Below are 26810 nucleotides of genomic sequence, written 5' to 3' on the forward strand. Positions count from 1 at the left end.
TTTTACAAAGGTTACCGAATGTAAAATCCCTAATTATCCCAGTTATTGAACATCTTGTTGAGACAAGCTGCAGTTAAGTGTGACTATTAGTCATTATTGTCAAAGGGGGATTGTAGTTTGTTGACACTGGGGGTGAACTTGTTTCTGTTGTCCAACAATGTCATGTCAATTAATGTCGGCCTGTGCAGTGATGCTATAAGCAACAAACTAAAGTACAAATAAAAGAGAATCCCAAAATGACTAATGTAAATGACTTAATCCATTTCATCAATCATGCGTCAGCTTTATTTTGATCCCTTAACTTCTACAAAGCTTTACAAGTTTTATCTCTTAAAAATATATATAATATACTGTACAATATACAATCAACTTGCATTAGTCACAAAGCTGCTTAATCATATTTTACTAATTCTTTGTGGGAATCAATACCCTTTAAAATAATGATAACTAAATAAATGGTTATATGATAGGGTTATATTTACTGTCTAAAATAAGCCAACAGTAAAAATTGAACAGTGCAAAATGTTGTAACCCTTTGAACTCTGCTATTTCTTGGGGCATCTTCAAATGCTTCATATTGCTGAACTTAAAGATTATGTGAGTCAATAAACTATGATCAATGATAAAAGAGCTGACATAGTGTTATAGAAAAAAATAATCTGTTCTTATTGAATTAAATTTCGTTATGATAAGACAAAGTTTAGTTTTAGAGATATACCCATTTGTCTCAGCTCCTCTGTCACCAATGTATAAGAGTTACCAATATATTTTTCACTACATGTTATGAAACATAATGACATCATGAACATAAAATGTGAAGAGACAGAGAGACGGAGACCTTGGCTTTCTACTACAAACAGATGAAATGCTCTACAATGGGTTTAAAAACCATACAGTCAAAGTTTCCAGGCTTGAAATATAATGCACCAAAATTGCATCAAGTATTTTTCCGTTAAAGCAGCAGAATGGTGTTATATTTGCACAGCTGCTAGAACATTAGCAACCTTGATGTGGCTCTGCATCCCACTATGCTGCAGAGCTTTAAGTCACTACACTACCACTGCAGAGTGTTACATTACAAGGCCTCAGACTCGTACAGTTGAAGGGTGGCGTCAGCTGCATTCACACCCTTTGTTGCTGATTCCAGCAGTAATCAACTAAATGACAATTGCATCTGGTTAACTGCACTGGATCCCATTAATCTCCAGAAGGCAACAGATTATATCTGTCTGTTAACAAGTGCTGTGTACATCCTGCCCCAAATGCACCAAGAAGCTCTGGCTCATTATCATCATTGTGCATGTTTCATGTTACATGCACATGTGTGTCTGTGGAAGATAACAAGTAAGAGGGACAAAGTGAAAGAATGGAGATAAGAAGATAGAACACAGAGAAATATGAGTCAGTTACTGCCTCAGAAACTGAAGTCAAATTTATGTTATTGATGATCGTACAGTCATGATAGAAGTAGTAGATACAATATATAGATAAAATAAATCGGCATTGATTCGGTGGTTGGTTGGTTCATAGCAGATGAGCATGTAGAGTTCACTGGTTCCCCTTAGGGACTTCTGTGCATGACGGAGGAGATATTTCATGTCTCACAGACGTATAACTCATGACAGCAACCCCACAGGTCTCTCCAAAGCTTATGTGTTTTATGGTACATGTCAGTGGTGTCCTTCAGAAGTAGCTTCAGCAGAGTCAAGTAGTGCTGACTTTGGATTAGAGAGCAACAGCTTGAAAAAGTTTGAACCAAGCAACCGCAGAAACAATGTGGATCGTGTCAGGAATCACTACACAGTACGCTTTGACAATTTATGGCTGCATTTTTAAATCTGTCTGCAGAAAGACAACGTTTTGGCCAGTGTCCATATCAAACAGGAGGAAAATTCAATATATACGATTTAAAGAGTCAGGACAGGGGAGGAGAAGTCACTGTGTAAACAAGCATTGATGTAATCTTTTAAACGCTCAATAGAAATGCAGCATGATGTGTTACTGAGAGCTCAGACTTGAGGCCTATGAGAATTCTTTGTCTTTTTCTTTTGTAGTACACACAAATGATGGAGCTCAAATTATACAGACAGACCAGGTTTGATGTTCTGCATGTTGATTCTGCAGGAAATGATGTAAAACTGTCCTCCAGTGATGATTTTTTTCTGGCATACAAAACACCTCTTCCCTGCAAAAGGTGGATTGCGTAAGTGCATATGTGAAAGTGCGTAATAGTGTTTGGGGGTCTCTCTACTAGAGTCCACTTTATAATGTGCCTCCTGGGGGGGAAGTCATGCAAAAATTAATGAAGCTGGTTCCTGGGAAGGTGAGGTCTGTGTGGTGTATGACTCACTGCCTCATGGGGTCTCGTACAGTGGAGCAGACATTAAAATGTGAGATAGGAAGAGTCAAAAGAATGAAAAAAGTATAGATGCCGCAGTGCTTTTGTCAAGATACCGTACAAAATCATTATCCCTGTCTATGTTAAAAGGACTGTGGGAGTTGTGTGAAAAGCTACAGCTAAGGTGTAAAGACAAAGTAACATTTTCACAATGCATTTTTTTCTCTCCTTTTAATTATTCAAATACACCAAAATAAAGATGAGGCCTTTTTTCTGAAAGGTGTTGTTCTCAACAGCTTTGAGTCTTGAGGAAGACACAGGAGAGGGGGAGTGAAGTCGACTGACCTGAACTTGACTCTGGACAGAAAAAGAAAACATTTTTGTGTATTATATTTATATTTCACCTCTCTCAAGCTGCCAGAGCCCTTTAGTGTTTTTACCTCTTCTACTCTTGCAGGACTTTTAATCTCTAAAATCCCAATTATCACAGTAACATTAATTTGATGGCCTCAAACCCCAAAAAACATCATCATCAATCAAACTTTCTTCAATAACATACAGTAAATGTTGAATGGTGAAAACTGCAGAGTAAAAAAATCATGTCATGTTTTGTTTTAACAAGATATAGTACAGTATATAGTATTCAGTAGCTATAATCCTACTACATTCAGAAAGTATACAAAAGAATGTACAGTAGAGATTGAGCGCTTGCTCTGACGTCATCCTAATCCACATGTATGCTTGATTCATCCACCCATCGCCCACCCGAAGAAAAGATTTTCTCTAATCTAGAGACTTGCACTAGCATGAACATTAAAATAATTAAAAGAGCATCTACTGTGCCAGGATTTAGGCGACTCCACCTCGCCTCAATGATGGCTGCGCTGAATGAGTGCTTACTCGCAGCACTCGTTGCAGGAAAGCATAAGATTTACTTTGCAAGGTGCCACAGCCGTGGTAATGAGTGGCCTTTGTTTCTCCCAAAAAGAAAATAAATTGTCCAATTGGCTTAGTTCACCCAACTAAACCCATCGGCTATTAATCAGAAATGTTAGTTTTTACGATCAATACCCATCCCACCTGCCGATCAACCATGAGTTACAATCTAACGCACGTCCAAAGTCTATAAACACTTGGGTGATGGGCAGAAGTGACGAAGATCAGAACATGAGGATGTACGTGTTTGTTTGCCCTCCCTGGTGCACAGGCTCTTCTTCAGACAACCCTAACCCATCCGAAGAAAGGCCCCAAAACTACCCAGTGGGTTGAATAAATACGTTTTTGGGAGCTTAACTGGTGTCAGGACATCCTTGTCTTGTGATGATCGGATGGTAGAGGAACAAAACATTTCTGGTGAAGGTCCTTGTATTGCGTTCTGACTCTACCACAATGTATTTTACTCATTGCTGGAATATGGAAATCCTCTATTTGTATAAGCCTGATAAAGACATCACAAGAAGACTCATACGCACAGATCCCTCCCACTACATTTCCACACTAGTGTGCTGACTCCACTCAGCAGCAGTGATCAAATTTTTTATTTTTTTTTCCAGCGCAGAGGGGAATGTGTGGGCGAACCCACTTTAGCAAGGGATGGCCGCATGAGAGTGAGTCCCTTGCAAAAGGAGAGATTAGAACAACATGTAATTTTGAGCGTGAATCATTGTTATTACAATTCACTGTGATGGCGTTCATCGTGGGAAAACGCACCATTAGCTTCAGCCTGAACATTATAATAAACAGTTGTGTAACCTGAGCATATTCATTTTAACTGATTTGCAGATGTTGTGGGCTTGAAGAAAAACGTTCTCTGCTGTGTTCTGACCCTCATATCGACAATATATAATATATCAAAAATAATTCCTCTAAGATTTACTTTTCAAAGTGAATAAAACATGTACTGCATAAGGCTGAATCTAATAAAAAAAGTTAGATTCATTCTTCCAAGCTTTTCAAAACACACTGTCATGTGTTGACACAGATTTGGTTCTTAAATGATTAATTGACTCTATATTGAAAATAATCATATTTATGTCAAATTAAATGATTAAATATGGGACATGTGGAAAATATATTGCAATGATATCATTTAAAATCTTGCCTATTATAAGGACCCGATGCCTTTTATTGTGACGTAAAAGCTAATAAAACTTTGAGTAATAAAAAAGGTTTGTTTCTATTTATTTATTATCTACAACAAACAAAGCGAAAAAACATAAAAATCCCCACATTGAAAGATTAATGATGTCAAAGTTAATATTTCTACAACTGAATAATATTTAGTTGTAACATATGAATTAAGAACCAGCTTTTTCAGGGCATTTGATTAAGGGTTTGAATTCTAAACTGTCGTGAGAGAATTTTATAGTTTGAAATTATATTTTTGCGGCTTGGGACCGTGAACACAACAGGGACAGTGACAAGTTGTTCTAGAAGCTGTGACTCAGCAAGATGCTGACAGTATGATGGATGAGGAAATCTGCCTTTGTGAACATTAAGACAGAGCATGAAGATAATAGTTGTCAAGATCAGATAATTATCATAGAAAACACTGAATGATCAATCCAAACTCAGGAAGATGTTTGTGTTGAAAATAATATAATTTTATTCTGACACATTTAATAAAAAAAAGGAATTATATTTGTGCTGAGGACACATTCAGTAGTGATGTGAGGAATCGTCTAACCCCTTATTAAACAAAGCAGATTCAGATAATTAAAGATTTCTTTATAATTCATGAATTACAAAAAGTACATTAATGTCACCTTCAGAAAACTAATTAATGTCCATCTCTTAACTAACTATTTTATTAACCATTGAGCCGCTACAGTGAGCGATGTAAGACGTATATGGAGAAACGAATAGAAACCCCCATCATTGAAGTCATGTTCATCAGCCGAATGCATTTGAAATGAGCATATTACACCGACGCACTCACTTAACAAGCCACTCAGAGTAATTAACAGATGGAAAAGCAGCCTGTGGTGTATTTTCGTCAAGAAGTTCTGATGTACATTTTAATTACTGACAATTTCCCCCCCCTATTAGTTGTGTTTCGGTTTGAACAGAATTTGATTGGAATATGTAGGTCTGAGGCGTCCTCCAGAGATCTCAGCTCAATTCACAAAGCCCTGTTCTCAGTCAGTTAACTGTACAATGACTTTGTGCTCTGCAGCTCAAAGGTTTTTTTAGACCATTCACTCATTACACTAAACTGTAAATACAGGTCCATTCTGTGTTTTGGGTTTTTTTAAAATTGCAAATTGCAATTTCTTACAAGAAGCTAAACTCATATTTCTGTAAAATAAGATGGTTTAAAAAAATGGGAACCCTTACACCACTTGCCTTCAAATGGCCAATATGTAGGTTTTTGCTATTGCTTCATAGGATCAAAAGCTAGTTACTTACAAACATTGCAAGTTCAGCGTCAAACTTCGTTTCTTTTGCAGACGCAAATGATAACTCTTTCTGTAAACTTCTACCAAAGTTAGCATGCTAACCAGTTAGTTGTGGCCCATTGATAGCGAGTAATTGTAGCATCTAGTCTGTCTTGAAGAAGTAGTGTTGCTCATAAGGAGAATCAAAACCTCTCGTCTTGTAAACACGAGAGCACAATCAGCTCAATGACACTTTAAAGGAGACATGCTCATATTCAGGTTTCTAATTTTAACTTGCGTTACCATTTGCAAACATTTACATGCTATAATGTTCAGAAAACACATTTGAACATAGGAACAGTCACTTCATGCAGCAGAGCTGTAAAACAGCAGAATTATGCTCTGTTCTTTTTATCATCTATTATATGAATAAGTTCTTGGAGTGACATTAAAGTCAGGAGTTAGTCGAAAAGGCAAGATATGAATGACAATCTCTGCATTGGTATGAATGGGCACTGCTTTTAAATATGCTTTTGTTATTCCAGTTGTGTATTTGCAAAGGTTTCGTTGAGTTGCCACTGTGGCTGTGCTCAGAACAGCCAGTCAGAACCCAGAGCACTCTTCCACCCTCACAATCTGCTAAATGTGCAGCAGATGATGGCAGACATGCTGCATTACAGACACAATAAAGCCAAATGCAACTTGAATCGACAGCATTAGGCTACCAGGCAACAGCAAGTTAGTGAGACGCAGCAGAATCCTTGACCGCAAAAAACAACCCAGTCACAGCTTCTGAGACTGTTTCACACTGAGTTTGTTTGTTTGTGTCTGATCCTGAGGTCAAATGCAACCCTCTAACCCCATCCCACTGGTCTGCTCTCACATTGTTCACTGCTGTTCCAGGTCATGGTATGTTAGTGGAGTGTTTTTCTCTTCAAATAGAGTCACCACAATGTCTTCTGAATGAATTATAATTGATGGGTAGGTTGAGATGAGCATGACTGAGGGGAGCAGAAGTTGTTGTACACACCTCGAATTACAACTGGGGTCTACATTTCACAATGCATTATTATTTTCACCATTATCATTACATTCCATCAATTATTAATTGTTTTGTCTCTAAAGTATCTCAATAAATATTTAAAGTAAGGGTTAATTGGCTATCAAGGCAGACTTAAAAAAACTATTTTGAATCTAGTGTTAGGTTAACCTGTTTTTGTATTTTTTATTTAAAATGACTTTCAATTAACAAAGTTGATGCCAATTATTTTAATCAAATAATCAACTCATTGTTTCTGTGCAAAAATGGATGTGGGAAACACATGGACCAAGTTCCTTGCTTCACTCCCAGGTCAAAAAAGTGAATAAAAATGAACAAAAATACACATTTTACTGCTTCCAGATTCTGACTGAGCTGGAAAATAAAAAATAAACTTTAAAAAAAAGTCTGATACCACCTGAGTTAAAATCCATTTGTTAAGAGTAGTTGTACCGTTTCAAAGATCAAGATGGAACGTCCATGAATGCTATCAGACTGTTGGGATCTCAATTAGTCGGACAATGTTGCGCCAGTTTGCTGAGGGGAAACTTTTAAAGACTCTGCAGGCAAAAGCAATGCAAAAAATGTTGTTCTATTAACTTCCTTTTTTCTGACACGCTGCTTAACATTTAAAAGCCGAAGTGACATTTAATTAACAAGAAAACATTTGGGGAGCGTGCGTGCCCTTTTCCAGTACAGCCTTGCTTCACAGTCTTATGGTTAAACACATTCACACATGAGAGCTTCAACGCAGCAGCCTCCAACTTTTACAGCTCAACACTGAGCAGCTTCACTGAAGCATCTGGGGGTTGAGCTCTCTGCACAAGTGCACCTTAGCGGCAGCAGTTGAGAGAGGGAGAGAGCCGGTGTACTTGACCAGCTAATTCTCCTGTACAATAAACGTCTGAGCCTGTCCAGTCACGAGCTTGGCTCCGACAGCATACTGCTCCCCAGCACCGCTCCTCGTGCGTGTTTGCACTTGGGCTGTTACCTTGCATCCCTCTCTACCCTTAAGTGAATGGAGGGGGGGGTGAGAGGCGATGGCAGGGATCATTACATCACAAAACACCCGGCGGCCATTGTCCTCAGCAACTGCCACACAACATTACCACAACACTGTCTGCAAACAAGTGGACAGGTCGTGTGTGCCACGGCACAGACACATGGGTGGCAGTGAGAGAGAGAGAGAGAGAGAGAGAGACGGAGGGGAAGAGAATGTCAGGAGAAAGACGAAAGAGGGAACGAGAGATCAGAGGGAATGTTGTGAGAGACAACGCTGCAATGTTTGTCCCCAGGGTCCAAATCACAACTATTGTCATGCGGAAACACTTGACATTTGTATTTCCACTATTTGTATTACAGCGATAGGAAGTCTGCATAAAGTCAAAGGTTGAGGAAGCGTGGTGGATGTCAGACTGGTCATTGCCACCTCAGAGCTCTCTCTTATTACCATAGAGGCTTGGCATTTCTGTCTCTATGTGATGGCAATGAGACGCCCCCGCCCCTACTCCCATCGCCGCCATACAAACATGACCTCTTCGTTGGTTCAGCAGAGGATAAGCCCTCGCTGGTTTTATTGCTTGCACGCCAACATTTTGGTTAGTATGCATTCAACCTTTGTGGCTCCACAGGGGGCTGGGACATCGTGAACAGCTCACTGAGCACGCACACGTCTCTAATACAGTTTGAGATTGGATAACTCCATTCAGTTGTTAAAGTTTAAGATAAAAACATATATTTTTGGACAGTGCACATGTACTGACATGTTAATTTGACATATCTATAAATACAATGAATATGTCACTTAATAGCTGCAATATTTTATTCATGTAGAGTCTCACAAAGCTGTCAAAACCATGAAATACCCAAAAGGTAAACAAGTATCCTACCTTTACATTAAATGACCTTTCTGTTCTTCAGACAGTTTTATTAAAAATAAAGACGCCTAAAAAGACAGCTCCTGATGAAATAATTTATTAAACTCCTTACATAAAGTAGAGCATTGTTTAGATTGTCTGCTTCCTGTGTTTCGTATCACTGCAAACTTTAAGTGTCTGAAGGTTTTGGCTGTTTGTTAAATTAAGAAAAACAATATGAAAATGTCAACTTTTGTTTCAGGGAAATTGTAATGGATATTTATTCACAGTATTGTGAAATGTTAAAGGTTCAAGAATAAACAGGTTTCAAATGGACGATATAAACAGGAACTAAATAACAGCGAGCACTGCCTTGCAATAAATGAATGACATTACTAAAGGCTTAACGTTTCCTACAGGGCTGCGTCTGTGTAACTGATACAACCTGCAAAATGTGTGTGGGTTAGGGTTAGGGTTATCTTACCTAATGTTCATTGCAGTTCAACACCTACAGAAAGCTCAAAGCATTAATTAATACAGAACTATTGAGTTTGACTGAATATGTGCCGTAGCTACGACTGTCTACTATAAGCAACATAATTACCCTCATTGCTTTTATACAGAGTTCCATATATACGACCAGAGCACATGCCACAGCCAAGGCCAATTAATCCTCCACATCTGTCTAGCTGTTATAATAGAAGAATGACAAGAAAATAATCTTCACCAAATTGTACAAACTCATTCATGTCATCACCATATATATCTGATGTCTATGCATTATTTCCTGAGAAATTGCAAAGCAATGTCAATATCTTATTGTTAAGAAGAGAAAAAATCTGCTCCTTTAAACAGATCCAAACAAATATTTAATGTGTTCTTCCTTGGCCAGCGTCCCATCTCCTCACTAAATTTTGTGCAAATAGGTTTGGTTGTTTTCGTGTAATCCTGCTGACAAGTAAACAAACAAACCCACAAACAGACATGGGTTGAAAAAACATAAGGAGTAAGATGTAATAGAAGGAGGACATGTTGCACAGCCCCTCGCTCTGGTTTAGTCTTGACAACTGCAGCAGCAAAAACCTCCTCACTACAACAGCAGAAGCAAACAGCAGAGAGCAAATACATCTTTACCCAGTGTAAACATTAAGAGAAATATAAAAGCAGACAAACACAAAGTTGAACAAACTGGGTATGACAACAAACAAGTTGGCCAAATAATGTCAAATAGGGAGCCAAAGAAATAAAGGGCAGGGAACAAACAAGGGTGACCCAGACCAGCCGGCAAATCGAATTCGTTTTTTATTTTGCACAGTCCCCCTAATGCAAATAATGTGTCTCATATAAATTCCAGGCATATAAATACAGGAAAACCGAGGAGGTAGATGAATAAATAGGGGAATAAATCGAGAATAGCGATAGGTAGGGAAAAGTTTCAAATGAAGGATGAACTAAGGAAAATCGGAGAACAAGTTTCTGGGGACGAGAGTAAACATGTCGGGGGGGGGGGGAGAATGACAAATCACATTTATGTGTTCTGTCGCTGAAGTGATGCATTGTTGGATGGATCAATATCCAAAGGCAGCCTCTTTAAAGATGTCAGACAAGTGAGTTTCAGCTTATTGCAGAATTGTTATTTAACTGTTTTATATCAAATGATATAACATAATTTTACAACAATAGATGCAGAATGCAGACATTGTGACAGCCTAAAACATTTGGCTTCATGGGAACATAGGAAGTGAAGGGGTGAAGAGAATAATCTCCGTTAAGATGATTAGGAAACACAACAAAGCAGTTTGCTAAAAAATACTGCAGCACTTTCGAGTATTGTTTAGATACTTGTTTACTTCCTCTTCAACAAATCTGAAACTGGTCGGGTTAACTGCTCAGTGCCATCAGCAATAAGTGATGAAAACACATTTCCTAATTTTCAAGGTGTCACAAGATAAAAAGGTTGCCCTGGCCAAACATAAACACTATCACTTGAGATTCACTATGCTTGTAAAAGTCACTGCTCGGAGAATGTATAGTATTAAATTCTGCAGAGAAAGAAAAGATACTATGCACCGTACATCTCGCAGCATTACTTAAATGTAACCATCAACCCCCCTTAGACTGCTTCAATGTCAAAGATGCCTGGAATATTGGATCCAGGACCTGTGGTTGAAGTCAAACCATCTACCTCACCACAAAAATACCCTAAATCTAAATAACTGGCAATCCATACATATTACCAACATTATCTTTAGGCTATTGTCCACAAAATTTAATAATAATATAACAGTAAATAAGAAGAATGTATACTCATGTCCCTACTTTCCTCTATTCCAGTAATTGTTGAAACCTGAGCAGGCTTGTATTTATAGCAAAAGAATAAAGAAAATCAATGTAACAAACAGACTCACCTCTTCCATTTAAAAGCTCACCATGTCGTCTATCTGTGGACAATTTGTCACCACCACCTTGTGCTGAACGCCGCTGCAGCACCTATCAATAAACCACCCATTGTCATGTGTGCCGTGTTATTAATGCCCATCTCCACGGTAATCTTTCAAAGACATCATTGATGGGAGGGTCCGCTGTATTTCTTTACAGTCTGGCCTGTGGGATACTTCCTATAGCAAATTAAAGCGAGAGCTCTCCCACCTCACTCTAAATCTCTTCCTTGTGCCCGAGATAAGAGTAGAATTGAGTTATCGAGCAGACAGTTTAAGATATAAGCTCTCGCTAAAGCGGCACTCAAAAGAGTCACCATAAGAAGAGATTGAATGTTTTTTCTTAACAAAGGAGGCCGTCTCATCTTCTCCATTTGTCTACTGCAATGCCCTGATTAACCCACGGTGAAAAGGCCACAGCCGGGGATAGAGGCCTGCTGCCTGTACTCTACGAGCTAAAACTGACAGATATTAAGCGGCTAACAGTTAACTAATGCATATACGCAGGAGGCCTATGACATAATGTAAACATCTCTATAGGGCATTTAATGACCTTACAAACACTGCTCCAAAGCTGGGTCCTGTTTGGTTTAATTATCAGCAGCTGTCAGATAATCAGTATTACGGCATGTGAGATTTCTAAGCAACATCAGAAACACACACACACACGCTACAGGTGTTTCAGCCAAAGGAATTGCAAAGAGGAAATATTTAATGAGTCACAGGGGCCATCTCAGGAATCATGACAGCAGACACTATTGAAATGGCTGCACAGATAAACCAGCATTTTAGACATCTACGTTGACAAATGTAAAAGGTCTAACCTCAGACCCAACTGGTAAATGCAAATTAATGCCTTGCATTCATAGGCCATTTTTAATGGATTCAAGTCAGAAATGTACGAAAAACAAACTTAGTAATTGTTTTATATTCCATCAAGGAACCACTTCGCTCCTTGTTGCAATTCGCCTCCATTTCTAACCTACCAATCAGAGCGAGGAGGAGTGTCTGCCCAGGTGCTTATTCACAATGCTCCGGCTGCAACTCATGATTATTTCATCATTAGCATTACTTTTTATTCAACGTATCCACAGATTGCTCTACAACCAACCTCAGTATATTAAACAGTAAAAATTAGAAGACTAGCAATTAGTGCAGCAGCAATGAGTAGTAACGAACACCAGCACAGTAAATCACTCAACCTCACTTTACCAGTGTTGTACATAAACATTTCCACGATACTCTTTGAATAAAAATGTGCCAGGAGGCTATAATTATTGATTTTCAGCTCAATCTCCAGTGGAAATGTCAATGTCAATTAATAAACCGATGTAGACCATGTCGAGTTATGAACCGACATGACAATTACAGGAGATTTAAAAACATACTTATAATCAAGAGGCAGGCTACCGAAGGTCTCTGAAGTACTCCAGTCACACACCAGCACAAAGTAATATGGCCCTTAATGCACATACTTTGCCAGGAAAAAGGCAAGGTTAAGAGCATCATCTGAAATTCACAGAGCGAACCAACAATGGAGAGTGAAGGAAAAAATGTGTGCGGCATCACACTTAGCCAAGAAAGAAAAAAGCCTGGCAGGTGTGAAAATGTGCTTCTGCAGTGAAGATGAAGAGAACAGGGTGATGCTGGCTCTGGTAGTTGCTTTATACCTTCAAGTGTTACAGTCCACCATCTTCAGCATTCATAAACATGAATGTGAAGAGACGATATTAGACCGGTGCACAGCTCAGCTTGACATGACTCTTCACTCCCACATCCACAGTTTGCTTTAACATCATTAGACGAGCCTAAAGCAGACAGACAAGAAGGCACTCGCTCAGAGCTCTGGATGCTTCTGGAATCTGAATGATTCTTGAATCTTGATGAAGGCCAAGTTTACTTATAATTAATAAATTTCTATACCCTAAGCCCTATATGTACTTACATATACCTTGAATAAAAAGAAAACAGCAGGGGGTCACTTGGTGAAGATGAGCTTTGCTGAAAGTGATGACTCATGCAGGTGAAAAAGTCAAGTACGCAGGACAACCTTGACTGTCTACCATTCCTGCCAATGTATGAGCGAACATGTCATCGTTCAGTGTGGCGTCTATGTCAGAACAGAGGTTGTTGAGGTGACGATTCAACAAAAACAAACATGTCAGACATTTCCAGTCAATCCTGGAACAGTGAGAATATCTCTAACTATACTACCAGCACTTTTAGGATTTAGCTGATATACGTTTATATTTTACTCTAAAATAAACCTGATTTTTTTTTTCAAAACAGCTAGTAGATGCATACAAATGAATGGACATAATATGGTATATATGGTAATTATGATAATGTTGTATTTATAATGATTGTTACTAAATAAGTTCCATTTTTCTGATTCTCTCTTGTTTCACAATAAAATGAAAAACATTGCAGATGAAAATATGAGGCAAGTTTGAAATCTACAAGGTTATTTATCTGCATGATTAAAGAGATCTATAAAATCACTGACATCAAAATCATTTTTGTTGGAGAAAAAACATTGAGACACCCTTTATTTATCAATGAAATCAAATAAAGCCAACACTAGAATAACAACCCTGTTCTTGCGAACCTCTACCAACCTGTAAAATTATAGTTCATATGAATTCTTGAGATATGCCCAAAACATGTTTTAAGGTGTCACAGTCAACTTGACCTTTTAACACCCACATTGAATAATTTCAAACTTCAGAGAAATTCCCTTAAGGGGTTCCTGAGATATTGAGGTCACAAGAATGGGATGAGCCAATGGACATACAGACAGACAACCCCCAAAAATAATGCCCCCGGTCACGGCTGTCCCCAGCACAGAGGCAGAGAAATACTGCTGCATTGCATTAAGATAGCGAATTCTACTCACAAATAAAAGCAGAACATTGAAGCTACATTCCCTTTAAAAATCTTTGCAACTACTGGAGAAAATCTGAAATGCATTTACTTTTCAAACCTCCTAACTTTTCCCCCTGGGGTGTGTATTTCCAAGCTTTGAAAAACCAGGAAATACATATCTTCCTTTTTGAACTTTTGTCCCAAAGCACTGTGGTGAGAAAATGTCCATGTAATGCAAGGAGATTCCACTAAATCCTTCTACACTGGACACAGCATGACTCAGCTATTTCCGAGGTCGTGTTCTCACTGTGTGAGAAGACGTAACTCAAGTTGATTTGCAGACAGGATGAAAAACAAGTAAAACCTTTTGCACTTATGCCATTTCCTACATTACACGATTCTACATAGCTCTACGTTGAAATAAGAAAGGTGACATTTTGTTTCCTTATGTTGATTAAGATTGAAAAGGAAATGCAACAACAATCTAAATAAATGCAGGAAACTGTCACACAAAGCTTCATTAAACTTAACACAGGTTATCCAGGATCACCAGTCTGACGGTGTCTCTTATGTGCTCCTTCAACTCCATGAATGTTCCAATAAAGCTGTGATTGCATTCACATTGCAGGGATGTAATTTGTAATAAATAGGCTGTCACATGCGACATGGACAGCTCCAGCTGAGGCACTTCAGCATAGGATGAAATATTGTGCTGTCACACAGAGGCTATAAAAAGATTTTCTATTCATGATGTCGACCCGATGCTCATCAAGACTGCAGTAATGAAATATGAAAGCATCGGTTTACATTGAACCAGTCACTGTTGGCATACCTGATTTTTATTTGTCTGGGTGCAGTTAAATTGCAGCGGTAAATTACATCCATCAGCTGGTCTCCTTTTGTTAGAGACCCTTTCTATAGCAGGGGCTTGAAAAATCTATAATAATAATAATAAAGTGTCATTTTATTGCGATGGTGTCAGGTCTGACATGGGGAGCGACGTCTCTTTCTGAGCACCACTTATATTTGACTCAAAATCACGTTAAATAATAATCTAATATGTTTTGACAGGTGAAAAATGTGACTGGTTTATCTTTATATGCATTTCTTAATTCAGTAATATCTGCAATTGTGTGTTTCTGTGTGAATGAAAGGGAAAAAAAGCTTCTGTCCAATATTATTTGTTCAGTGCAGCCTGGGGGCAGCCATTTTAAACTCAGAACATATGTTCGAGAGGGAACTGGACAGACAAGCGATTGGCCGGCAGCCAGGACTTTACAGGCACTGGAGCAGTCCAATAATAGGTTACCATGGTTACCACACATGAAAGTGAGTTCACGAGTCCAAAAAGCCAGCTAAACCAGTTTAGCACAAAGTTAGCTCACTGACCCATTAATCTCAGTTCGTAAGCCGGGCCTGCGGATTACTCGGATTTCTGGTTCATCTGCAAATGCTGATGAACGGTGAAAATGTGTGAAGTGAAGAAAAGAAACGAAGAGGAGAGGAAATACACAGATATACACTGTAGATGAACTGTAACTGTGGACGGATCCTGGGGGAGCTGCCCAAAGTCCTGAGGAGAACGTAACGTAGAGTGGAGCTGTCCAAAGCGCTGACTGCTCCTCTCCGCTTCGGCTTTGCAACATTAGTCAGAACAGACAACCCTGCTAACACATCGCCACTTTCAGACACTCCTCAGCCTCTTGTTTGTCTGCCACATCCCACTCACTTTAGCAGTCAAAGTCTGCTTTGACAGGGATGTGCGCAGCATGTTTTGAAAAATCCTAAAATCCCCCAGTCAGTTATAATTGCATGCATTCAGGTTTTGTTTAATGTCAGGAGAAAATTTGTATCATTACAATGACATTATAATAATGTGTCATTATAATGTCAAGTCGTGTGCTTAAGATGGTGGTGTGCGTGAAAGCTGCGGAGTACACGGATACACGGAGCAGTTCCTCAGCTGCACATACATATTCATGAACCCTACTGTCATGAACAATCACATTCACTTAACTCCAACAAGTAAATTAAAAATGTTTTAGTTTTCTTTAAGATCTTAAAAGTTCTCAGGCTTCAGGGTTTATGTAGATACACACGCTGACTGTAAACATTACATCAGGAGAAGGATTTGTTCATTAAAATGTGTTGCAATGATTCAAAATACTTCTGTCACACAATTACAGAACAGTAGTAGATGTGGTGGTGAGCAGCTCGGCACAGTCCCACTCTTCCTCCCCCCCCTGTATTATTCAACAGCCTCACTGCAGACACAAGATGCTGTGGGGAGAGTGGAAATCTTTCACCTTAGCAGCTTGTGCATCACCTACCAGCAAACCAAGGAATTCAAACTTGCAACTCTCTGATGAGGGGCCTCATTTTCAGTCAATATGAAACGAGTTTTGAAAATCATTTCATCCTCAAAAGACATTGTCCATGATGATTAATATGATGAAATATATGGTTTAGATATTCCTGTGTCTGTCATGCCTTAAGTCATGAAACACAAAAGTATTCAAGTTCAAAATGATCTGTCTCTATTTAGAATTCTTGATTTTTCAAAGTTTCCTCGCAGAATATGGTCGATAAACACTGGTTTTTAACGACCTCTAAATCTTTTTAACCGATCTACAGCTCAGCATTACTCTTTAATTTGGTGGGCCTGATTCTGACAATTTAAGCTACGACTTTCATTCACTTTCACAGGAAGTCGTAATCACTCCGCAAAGACACACAGAGCAAGGACAGGCATTTGGGGAGAGGAGTTGGAATGAAAGCAGCACAGTTCTACCTATTTCAAGTTTTTCAGGGGGAGGAGCAGCCATGTTCAGCTTTAAATTGGTTTGTCCGCGTGTTATAACATCTCTGGTAATTCTACATCTGTCATGCCTCCACATGAAGATCAGTTTGCTCATGCAATAATTAAGGAATTATCCATGCTAAGTGGAAATCATTATATTAAACATATATATACTGTATTTACCATCAGCATTCATGGCTTCTGTCTTTGCTTTAGCATTTCAAGTTGGCATCCTCTGTGTGAAATTAATCTGAGAGTCCTATTTCCATTCCCAGTGTTTATGCCAAAGGCAGTATTTAAAAAAAAAGAGAATATAAAGAGGGATTTACCGTGGAAAAAAGTCTTTAAATAGATTTAAATATACTGATGTAATAAGCTCAGCTGAAAAGTATTCCATAACATAATACTAGTTTCTGATAGGAAAGCAGCGCTGTACATTTATCGTCAGAGGCAAACGAATTTCACTTGGCTCTATCTGTCTCTGTGTCTAATGTGCGACGCAGATTGCTGGTGATAGCAGTCGGTGTGATTTCTGGGGTGTGCTGGTTTGGCAGTGGTAGCCAGTGGTTGCTATTCTCTACAGTGATATGAGGGGTAGCCCTCTGCTACCTCGTGGTAATCATTTTTTACAGCCTTTGCTTAATTAAAATGTCACATCCACTGCAGCCAATATACAGCAGAGTTCTCTGCAAATTAAAAAGGAATTAGGCTGGCAGATGTGGCCTTAATGACTTAATCATGATCCCGTTTGTTCCTTTAAAGTGTGGCCACAGATGAATATTGTTTCAACTCTCACATCCATGAGTAATGCCTGAAAACATTTTTAGAAATGTATATTTGGAGGCAGCTGCTCCGAGTTTAAAGTTTAAACCGGCACATTAAACATGAGGATCTTACAACAAGTCAGAAAATGAAGCATATCCTATAATGTAGCAACCAGTCAGTAGGTAAACACTCGTTAAATCCTGCAAAATGACCAGACACACCAGTTTAGTACTCTGCTGGAGTCACTTCACAGCTGCAACCACTTTAGGTCATTCTACTTTGATGCTCGTTGTGAAAATGAACAGTCAAGTGTATTTATGTAGAATACTGCACCTTGCACCGACATGTGAGGTACCACAAGTACTTGTCTTGTATTATAATGCAGTGTAGTAAATACAATACTCCTAAGTCCGACCGAATACAATGTGTAACGCAGAAGAGCAGTTTCAATATATAGACTGAGATAAGTGTAAAGCAGTGTACAGACTGGCAATCCTTTACAGACGTCTACACATGTACACAGCATTTTCAATCTTTTAAAAAGTCAATGATAAAGCAACAGAAACATTTAGACTAATTTCTCAGTTTTGGTGTCTGATAAATGATAGTCTGATAATGTTTCTTTTTTAAGAGCTCACACTGGCCTAACTTGTCCTTCAAATCCTCATTGCCTATATACTGTAACAGTATATAACAGTACATTATATAGCAGTGGCAGCAGCATCATCAAGGTTGGAGAGCCATACTCTTGATAGATTTTAATGTCATTCATTCCTTGTTGTTGTACAAAAACCTGCAAGTGGATATTTAATTGACTGTATCATCTAACAATCTGTTTATCATATTGGATAGGAGGCATTTTAATGAGAATGCACAATGTGTAGCCATTTTTCTTTCAAGGACGGTATAATGAACTACTTTTTAATGACTACACATAATAACTCACCAGTATTACTATCAGTCTCATGAATATCCTCTTGTTTTATCACCATCGCTCCAGTGCACATATCGATTCATTTGGAGCCTTTGGAAATATTTGGAGGTGAACAAGGCGTTAAAGTTTAAAATATAAGTAAACATAGGGTTTGTGATTTTAAAAAGATTTCAGTAAAGACAAGCTCTTTGATGGATATAAAAATGTGTTTCATGTAAATCACATAACCTAAATACGTACATAACGATGGGAAGTTATTTAAAGTTCTACTGTATTTTTAAATGAGCTTTTTTGTTGTGTTAACAGCAGATCTTGTGTAAAATTAACCTTAATGGAGAAGCACAAATTTCACAGTTCTTAAACTCTGTATGAGATTTCCATGTGCTACTGCAGATTGTCCTACCTAGAGTATGTTTATCTTTCCTCTCTGCCACTACACCCTTTTCCCCTGGAAGTGTAATCCTGAGAATGAATGTAGAGAGACTAAATTAAGGGACCCAATTTGCAGCGGCACCACTTCACTGATAAGCTGTACCAGTGATCTGTGAGAGCACTCAGGGTCTGCTACATTATGACAATACAGAGGAATAAAGCAGATGAAAGAGAATAGCCTGGCAAGAGCAGAAATCAGATGGGCAGAGGGAGAGGAAAAAACAATCTAAAGTCTAATTGTGTTATGCCTCACGGCAGCAAGGGGGTTCAGGGAGACACATTTTCTTTTCACACGTCGTTCAGCACAGTCCCTTCCCTGACGTGATCACATTAATTTCCAACCAGTCCCAGTCTTCCTTACCACGTACTCCCTCGGTGCATTTATTGAACAAGAATAACTGCCTTGCAGGCGTACACCCCCCCACCTGCTTCAATTGCAATCCATGTTCGTCCAGATTTTAATATACGTGGTGAGCATGAGGCATCATCTGTCTTTTTTGATGGAATGAAACTAATCATTACATTGACATGTATCACCATCAACTTCTAATCAGTTCATTTATAAGTCACAGAGAATGTTTATGCAAAATGTGTAGAAATTCCCTCAAGAGATATGTGATCTGAGATATTGTGTTCACAAGGTTAAAAAACAAGTTTTTTGAGGATCTAGACCTTTGGCTTTTCACCTTTAACCACCACATTGAATCATTTTATCCTTGATATAATGACATTACCTCTGGGCGTTCTGCGACGTCAATGCAACTTTGACCTTGTACCAAAATCGAATCAGTCCATGTTTGTGTCCAAGTAAACCTTTGAAAAAAATCTGAAGAAATTCCATAAGTGGCTCCTAAGGAAGGACAGACAACCAAACCACAAAATGGCTGCCACTGGCACGGAGGCATAGAAAGTGACATGAAGGACTGATGCTGGAAAACTTAACCAGACCCATTAAATATGACCAGAAACATGCAGGGTTGGCATTTGAATGCAGGCATTTGATGATGTTGTCTGGATGTGTGTGACATCCTCCAAGTCACCCTGTGTCATCTCTGCCCTTTGGGAAGAAAATGTCACTTTGACACCCGTAAGCGTCGGTAATCCACATTGAAATAAACAGTTTTCTTCTCTTTCTGTCCCTTTTTTCTTGACAAAATATTATTACTGTTTTAGATTCAAAGAAGACAAACTCTTCCAAAAAGTAATGCTTCTAATGTCATGTTTTGATCGCAGCTACAAACACGTGACAACAACACATACCCTGACCACACATATATATTTATAAAATTTTATACAGATATATTTTCTGAAAGCAGCACAACCAAAGCATTTTCTTTCTTTCCACTTGCTGCAGTGATTTTTCCAGAAACAAGGAACATGTCAGTGCAGAGTTCGATCGTTAAAGAGAAACCTGACATGTAACATCCATTTGTCCACAGTGCCCTTAGCATCTAATACATTTAATTTTAACTATTTAACATTAATGTGCTCATGTGATCAGTTCTATGCGGAACAATGCTGAATCTGTGATTCATTATAAACTCTGGGTAATTGGGTTTTCGCTGTCAGTAGCAGTTGGCAGTGAAATCAGGTTTACTTGCTAAAAATTCATTTTATAATACATGACTCATACACTGTTTGTATTGCTTTTCTGCCTCATTTAAAATATGTTCTGTTTGTAAGAGCTTTTAAATACCGTGTGATGAGTCCTGTTTGACAAATTCTACACAATTGGTGTGTGTGTGTAGGTGCTCAGATCAGTGCGTATGTGGGTGTTTTGGATTTAAACCTAGATACAATTGGACACATTTATTTAGTTTTGTCTTTTTTTTTTTATTCAAAACTGACCTTTTTATCCAAATCTTACTTCCAAACCAGATGCAAGAACTGAAATAAAAATAAAACAACACCCACAATTACAGGAAGAAATGCATTTATCTTGACATACCTGCTGGGCTTCCCGATGTCAGACAGCCACACACTCGTACAGAAGCCGAGAAGTCCTTTAGAAAAATCCCCGTGTGACTCCCTTCACAGGTCACTTACTCCAGGGTCTGAGAGAAAACAAAAGAAACACAAATAAGAACGGACATGGAGAGTGAGCTCACAACTTTAACCGACTCAGCCACCACAAATGCCCAGCGATCCAGGATAAACATCCTTGAAGAAATGTCAGTCCAAGAAGGAACATTAGGTAAACCAAACCAGGGTAACGGCAAGAAAAGATGCACATGACATATGCACAGTATCTCCCTCCCCGCCTGGTCAACCTGATCATTTTTCTGCTTAAACAGCTGCCAGAGGACGGCTCATTACACCTCCATCTCAGGTGGAGGAGACAGGTGAGCAGCATTTGCAGACGGACAATGAATGCAGCTTGGTGTCTGACTGACACATTGTTAAAATGCACATGAGCAGCTCGTGCCAACTGTGGCTGTAGTGTGAGAATTACCAAGTCAATGCAATACCTTAAAGTGATGGGCTGTTTTTGTGTGTAAGACCATTACCTGCTCATTAAAAGAAGGCTAACGTTTAGTGATCAATCAAATTGCATCTTATAGCAAAAGCATGATGTAGAGAATACTTAAATGGAAAGTGTCTGTATTTATATTTTCTATGAGAAGAGGCAATTTCAGGGTTAGTATCTTGCCCAAAGACACGTCGGCATGCAGACTGACGTTCTGGTCAGAGGATGACTCACAGCTGCCCCCTGGAAGAAAATGATTTATAGGTGACAGATCTTAATCAGGAAGGTTTCCATGAGCATGCACTCAGCTGTCAGCAGAAACAGTAAGTTCAATCAATTGTATTTACTGTAGTAAATATCACAACTGTTTGACAAGTTATCCACCTCTTCTCATTCATACTTTTACACAATTCTTAAAGTTATAAAACTGTAAAGTCTTAATACCAGATGGAAGTTATTCACTAAAGTTCAGTGGTATCAACTTGCTCACTGATTCCACTTGCTAAGCCACATTTGAGTCACTTAAATAGGCCGTATCTACTGCAGCAACAAAATTTATATAATTTCACATCTGATACATTTTCCTTGAACTCACACCGTTTGATGCACACCACTAAGACGTGTGAGCGGTGGCTGCTGACACCTAAGAAATGCTCACCTCTTCCACTGACTTACCAATGCAGCTATTTTCATCCCACCCACTGATCAGCCTAATCCACTGTTGGAGGATTTGTGCGCTGCGGTGCAGAGCAATTGTGCTGCAGCAAAATGAGCGTGGCTTAATTGGAGCAAAGACTTAATGAGGGCCCCTTGAGGATTATCATCTGTGGCTTAGAAATGGCCCAGGTAACGGGAGACACGGTCAAAAGGATCAGTTCACAGCCTCCTAAATTGGAGTGACAGTGCCGAGCCGCCACTGCCAATAAAACCTTTACATTTTTCTTTTTTTTCCCGATAATTTATTTCTCTTTTGAGGGGGTCCTTGGAGAGAGGTGAACTAAAGTGGAAATCTCCGTGGAAAATACGACTGCAGGACCAGCAGCAGTGTGTTGGTCCTGCAGGAAAGTGATGAAGCATTTTTTCCTGACATTTTATCTTGTAGACTTGTGCTGCTGCATTTAATCTGGTTTAGTTTAAACTTTATTACTACATTTTCGAATAAATATGTCATAATTTTTTTAGATTATTTCAGGGAATAAGTTTTCTTTATTATCATACTGCATTGAGATATAGTCACAAATCAGTGCTACTTTTTAATTTTTTCATTAGCAATAAAACGGATAATTATTGTCTTGGTATATTGTGCGTCAGAAAATGGTAAAAAGTCCAAAGTCATTTCACCATTAGTTGGATTGTCTGACTAACCATAAAAAAACCTTATAATATTAAAAGTAAAATCAAATATGACATGAAAAGAGGAAATATTTAGCATCTTTTTGGAAAATGACGAAAGATTAAGTGTTTATAAGAATATTTGCTAAATAGTTTTTCTGTATATTCAATAATACATTAACCAACACACCATATCTCATCCCTGTGGAGAAACAACACAGTAAATAAAAAGCTATGGCAGAGCGGGGTAAAGTGGACCCTTCACTGGGTCTCCAAACAGTATTTCTCTGAGGGACCCTCTACTTCTGTCTTCACTTGACAGCCACAGATCAGATATGACTGACCAAGATAAATGGTTAGGCTCTAAAGTCAGATCAATTCAATCTAGAAACTGTCCTCGGCAGGAACAAAAGGCCACTCTGTCAACAAGGCTCAACTCACTTTACTGCTTATTCACTGTCTTTTTGTCCTTGTTACGTAAATAACAGAAAGCGCAAATATCCTACTTTTGAATTAGGTTAAAAAGATATCGTTGCTTTAAAGTAGTTCATTTGATTTCATTTTTCATGTGTTGCATGTATGTCTCGTTAGTAGTTTCACAGTTTTTTCGAATGCAGTGAAACCCTTTCAATTTCTAAATCCCCTCCAGGCTGCGTAATGCATCCACCACAACCCCCCTTGCATTTATGACCCAACTTTACATCCTCTTCCATGAATTATTTCACATTTCAATTCGCTGGGTTTTGTGGTCTGATGTCTGAGCCAGACTGAAGACAAGGCTGGAGTCATCTACAACCGTGTTAGTCAGCCCACACCCGAGGCAGAGCTTTTATTATGTAGAACGACACAAAGGGAAACTTGAAGTTGGAGCATTCGATTCAAACTGATGACACAAACATGCCAAAGGAAGCTTTTAGGACTGGCTGCATTGATCCAAAGCTCAATTAAATTACATGCACAATAATGAGCACAAGTTACAATAACTTCTAGCCTCCAATTATGTTCTGGCATAGACTGAATTGATTTAAGTCTCACATTAGCTTTGGTCATATTGTCCTTTTGTGGGTGCACTTTTAGAAGTCGTAAAACTTAATCCTGCTGTTTTATACTATAAATTTACTATAACCATATCAGATTTCCAATTAATTCTGTTCACTCACAACTGTGCCAATGTTTTATTCTCAAATATATGGAGGTCCCCCTCAAAATGTTAACTGTTGGACTGCATTAGTGAGCCACATAGTGATCAATTTAAAATTACAGAGTGTGATATTGATTTGTTGAATATAATGTTTTGTTCTCTGCAGTGTCTGAAATGTGGAGCCATTAAGTGACTATAATGGTCAAAACTAAGAGCTTTAGTACAATGTTTTGATGTTATTTTGTGTGTGTGGATCATAGATGAACATATCCGACATCTCAAAGATCATCTGTAAATTTAAGGCCTTTAATATTCAGTATTCTTCCATAAAAACTCAGTGTTGCAAAATCTTTTATGGTAAATTACTTTAGATTATGATCATTATGCATTTCAGTGAAACAATTTAAAATAACAAATGGAAGAAAATACTATTCTAGACTGACTGTTATAGGGGAGTTGTTGGAAATAATACATATTCTGGAACTGGATTCAACGGAGTAACTCAGGTGCATATAGAGACGCTGCCAGCCTCCAATCCATATTGCCTGGAGTTGCTTTATGAAAGCTACACCCCCCCTTCCCATAATTTTCTCCTTTTCATCCATCTCTCTTCAAAGAGAATAAAACAGAATAGACAAAAAGCAAATTAAGCTCTCTTACATCCTTTTTCTTTTTTTAAAATCTTTTTTAGACACAAAGGAAAAGTGAATAAAAAAAGAGCGCAGAAACGTGGAGATTATTGGTTCAAAAGGTCAATAAAATGTCACAAGAAATTGCAGCAACTTTTGGGTCAGAGTTAGTGCAAGCAGATCTACGGTGTACGCACTCGACTCTCATGAAACATGAAAGGAAACGGCATCAGGAAGATGTCAGTGCTTCGAATGTAAAGCGACAGCAAAGAGGAGATGAAGGTAAATACACCTGCCAGACCAAATTAACAGCAGGAACCAAAACAAGTATATAAACATTTAGAAATAAAAGAAACATAGTCAATACTTTGAGCTGTGCAAGAGACAGGGACAGTTTAAAAAAGGAAAAAATCCCCTTTGGAAAATAATAAAAAGGACAGGGACAGGTAAACACTTGTGCCTTTGGCCCCATGCTGAGAGCTCAGCAATGTAATGCTGCTTGAGAACTCCCCTAAACAAAGGTTTACTGCATCGTTGCTTTTAGCACACGGAGCCTGAGTCACACTCCCACAGTGTCTCAACCTTGGGACCTGGTTTTATGACACCACTCATGAACCATTTGCAGAAAGAAGACCAAAGCAGCCCCTCATCATCATCTCACCACAAGGTCCAAGTACAGTGTTAAAAGCTGAACTCAAGAGGTGAGCATCACGAATTTGAACCAGATAAAGATCGGATTTATTCTTTGATTTTCTTTAACTGATGATATGTTACTCCCAGTTCTTTGGTGAACAGGTGAAACAATCACTATGTTGACATGAACAATTACAATATGACTATTAACCTAAATCTACATCATGCTATTCCCTTCATAATCCAGTTCACGTTTTAAAGCATAGCCTGATTATGACTTGTCACTCAGCACTGATGCTTCCACCAGAATTTTAAAACCCCAACCTGTAATAATTTAATTTTCTGAGATTTGTGATGCCTCTCTGGACAGGAGCGGTATTGTTTTCACTATCTATAAAGTCTCTCATGGAAACCCTTTCTCAAAAACTCTGTCTCCTTCCATTTATCAAATGCAGACATGCATTTTTTGTTTTATGCAGTACATTCAGCACAGTGATTTAAAACTGCTGACCTAAAGCCCTCACACCCTGCCAAACGAGCAGATGACGTGCGACTCTGGGAAACTTGATGCGATAGCACATGCCACCAAATCCACAGCTAATTGGACACCTACTTCACAACAGGCCTGTGGTAAACAGCAGCAGGCAAATAACAAGGCTAAGACGAGCTCCCGGAATGAACAAGAGGAAATAGCTCAGATAAAGAAACCAACAGCAGATGTGCTGTCCTCTGCGGTATATTGTGTTTAGAGCGACAACTCTTCTTTGGCTGCATAATCCTCAGCATTCTACTAAACTGATTAGCCTTCCCATGCTTAACAGCTGGTATCTTAGCCCAATTTGTCCAGCTTGGAAATGTTAAGCAGAATCATGTCTGCTGCATTCTTTGTGCCAAATGGACATTTGTGAGTAGAAAATGGTCAGCAGCCAGGTACTGAGGAGGGATTGCACACGATCAAAAAGGATTTCATGGAAGCAGATTGGAAGAAAGAAAGACTTATGGAAATATAGCGCTGCATTGTGCTGGATGTCTCAATTTCCATGAGCCCCATCCACATGAGGTTGTTTAACTGCAGGAAGATGAGAGGGTTTACAAAGCAATCCAGCTCACCAGAAACATTTCAGTCCTGCTGAAGTAAACAATGTGAACATGTGAACTGTTGACTGACTGTACAGCTGACTCCGGTGGGTGTGTATAAATGTTTTGCTGACACATTTTTTATATAGTCTCTCTATTGTCGTATATGATTTTGCTTTCTTCAACTCAGTGTTTCCCTCATACGCCACTGTTAAGGGATCAAACACGTGGATGAACGTGGTAGGGATAACATCTTATAACAGCTGACGTCTCAAAAAAGTCAACCCGGCACATTTATGATTTTTTTTTATTCTAATACAATTTTTTTTTTTCTATTTTTCCTCCATATTTTGCCATTAGCTTTTTGTCCTTTCAACAAGTCCAATAATATTTGACTCTGTTGGTCCGGTACAATCATATTTCATTTTAACTGCCAATTTCTTTTGTGTTACACTTGAATAACTGCTCTAATATTTGGCCCAGTAAGGTTAAATAATGCATTAAAAAGTGAAGGAAGAAAGCGAAATTTTTTATCCACAATGAAATAGACTAAAATTTGATTTCTTGGCGAGACAGACTGTTCCATGAGTGCTGGCCACTGGCTTAAAAACTGACCACCCAAATAAATCTGACTACTAAACTTTATCCCCTCTGCCATTGCAGCACTAAATAACCTACAACAGTGAT

At 38.6% G+C, this 26810-nt stretch overlaps 1 protein-coding gene across 3 annotated transcripts in view; it reads right to left on the reverse strand.

Annotated features, from left to right (window-relative positions):
* Positions 1 to 26810, reverse strand: part of lingo2 (leucine rich repeat and Ig domain containing 2) — a 190003-nt gene that overhangs the window by 105513 nt on the left and 57680 nt on the right. For all 3 annotated transcript variants that reach the window (XM_020083732.2, XM_069531880.1, XM_020083813.2), the window contains one exon: positions 20793 to 20898. The gene's annotated coding sequence lies outside the window, so the exon portion shown is untranslated. The remainder of the gene's footprint in view (positions 1 to 20792; positions 20899 to 26810) is intronic.

This window comes from Paralichthys olivaceus, chromosome 9 (genome assembly GCF_024713975.1).
Source record: "Paralichthys olivaceus isolate ysfri-2021 chromosome 9, ASM2471397v2, whole genome shotgun sequence".
NCBI lineage: Eukaryota > Metazoa > Chordata > Actinopteri > Pleuronectiformes > Paralichthyidae > Paralichthys > Paralichthys olivaceus.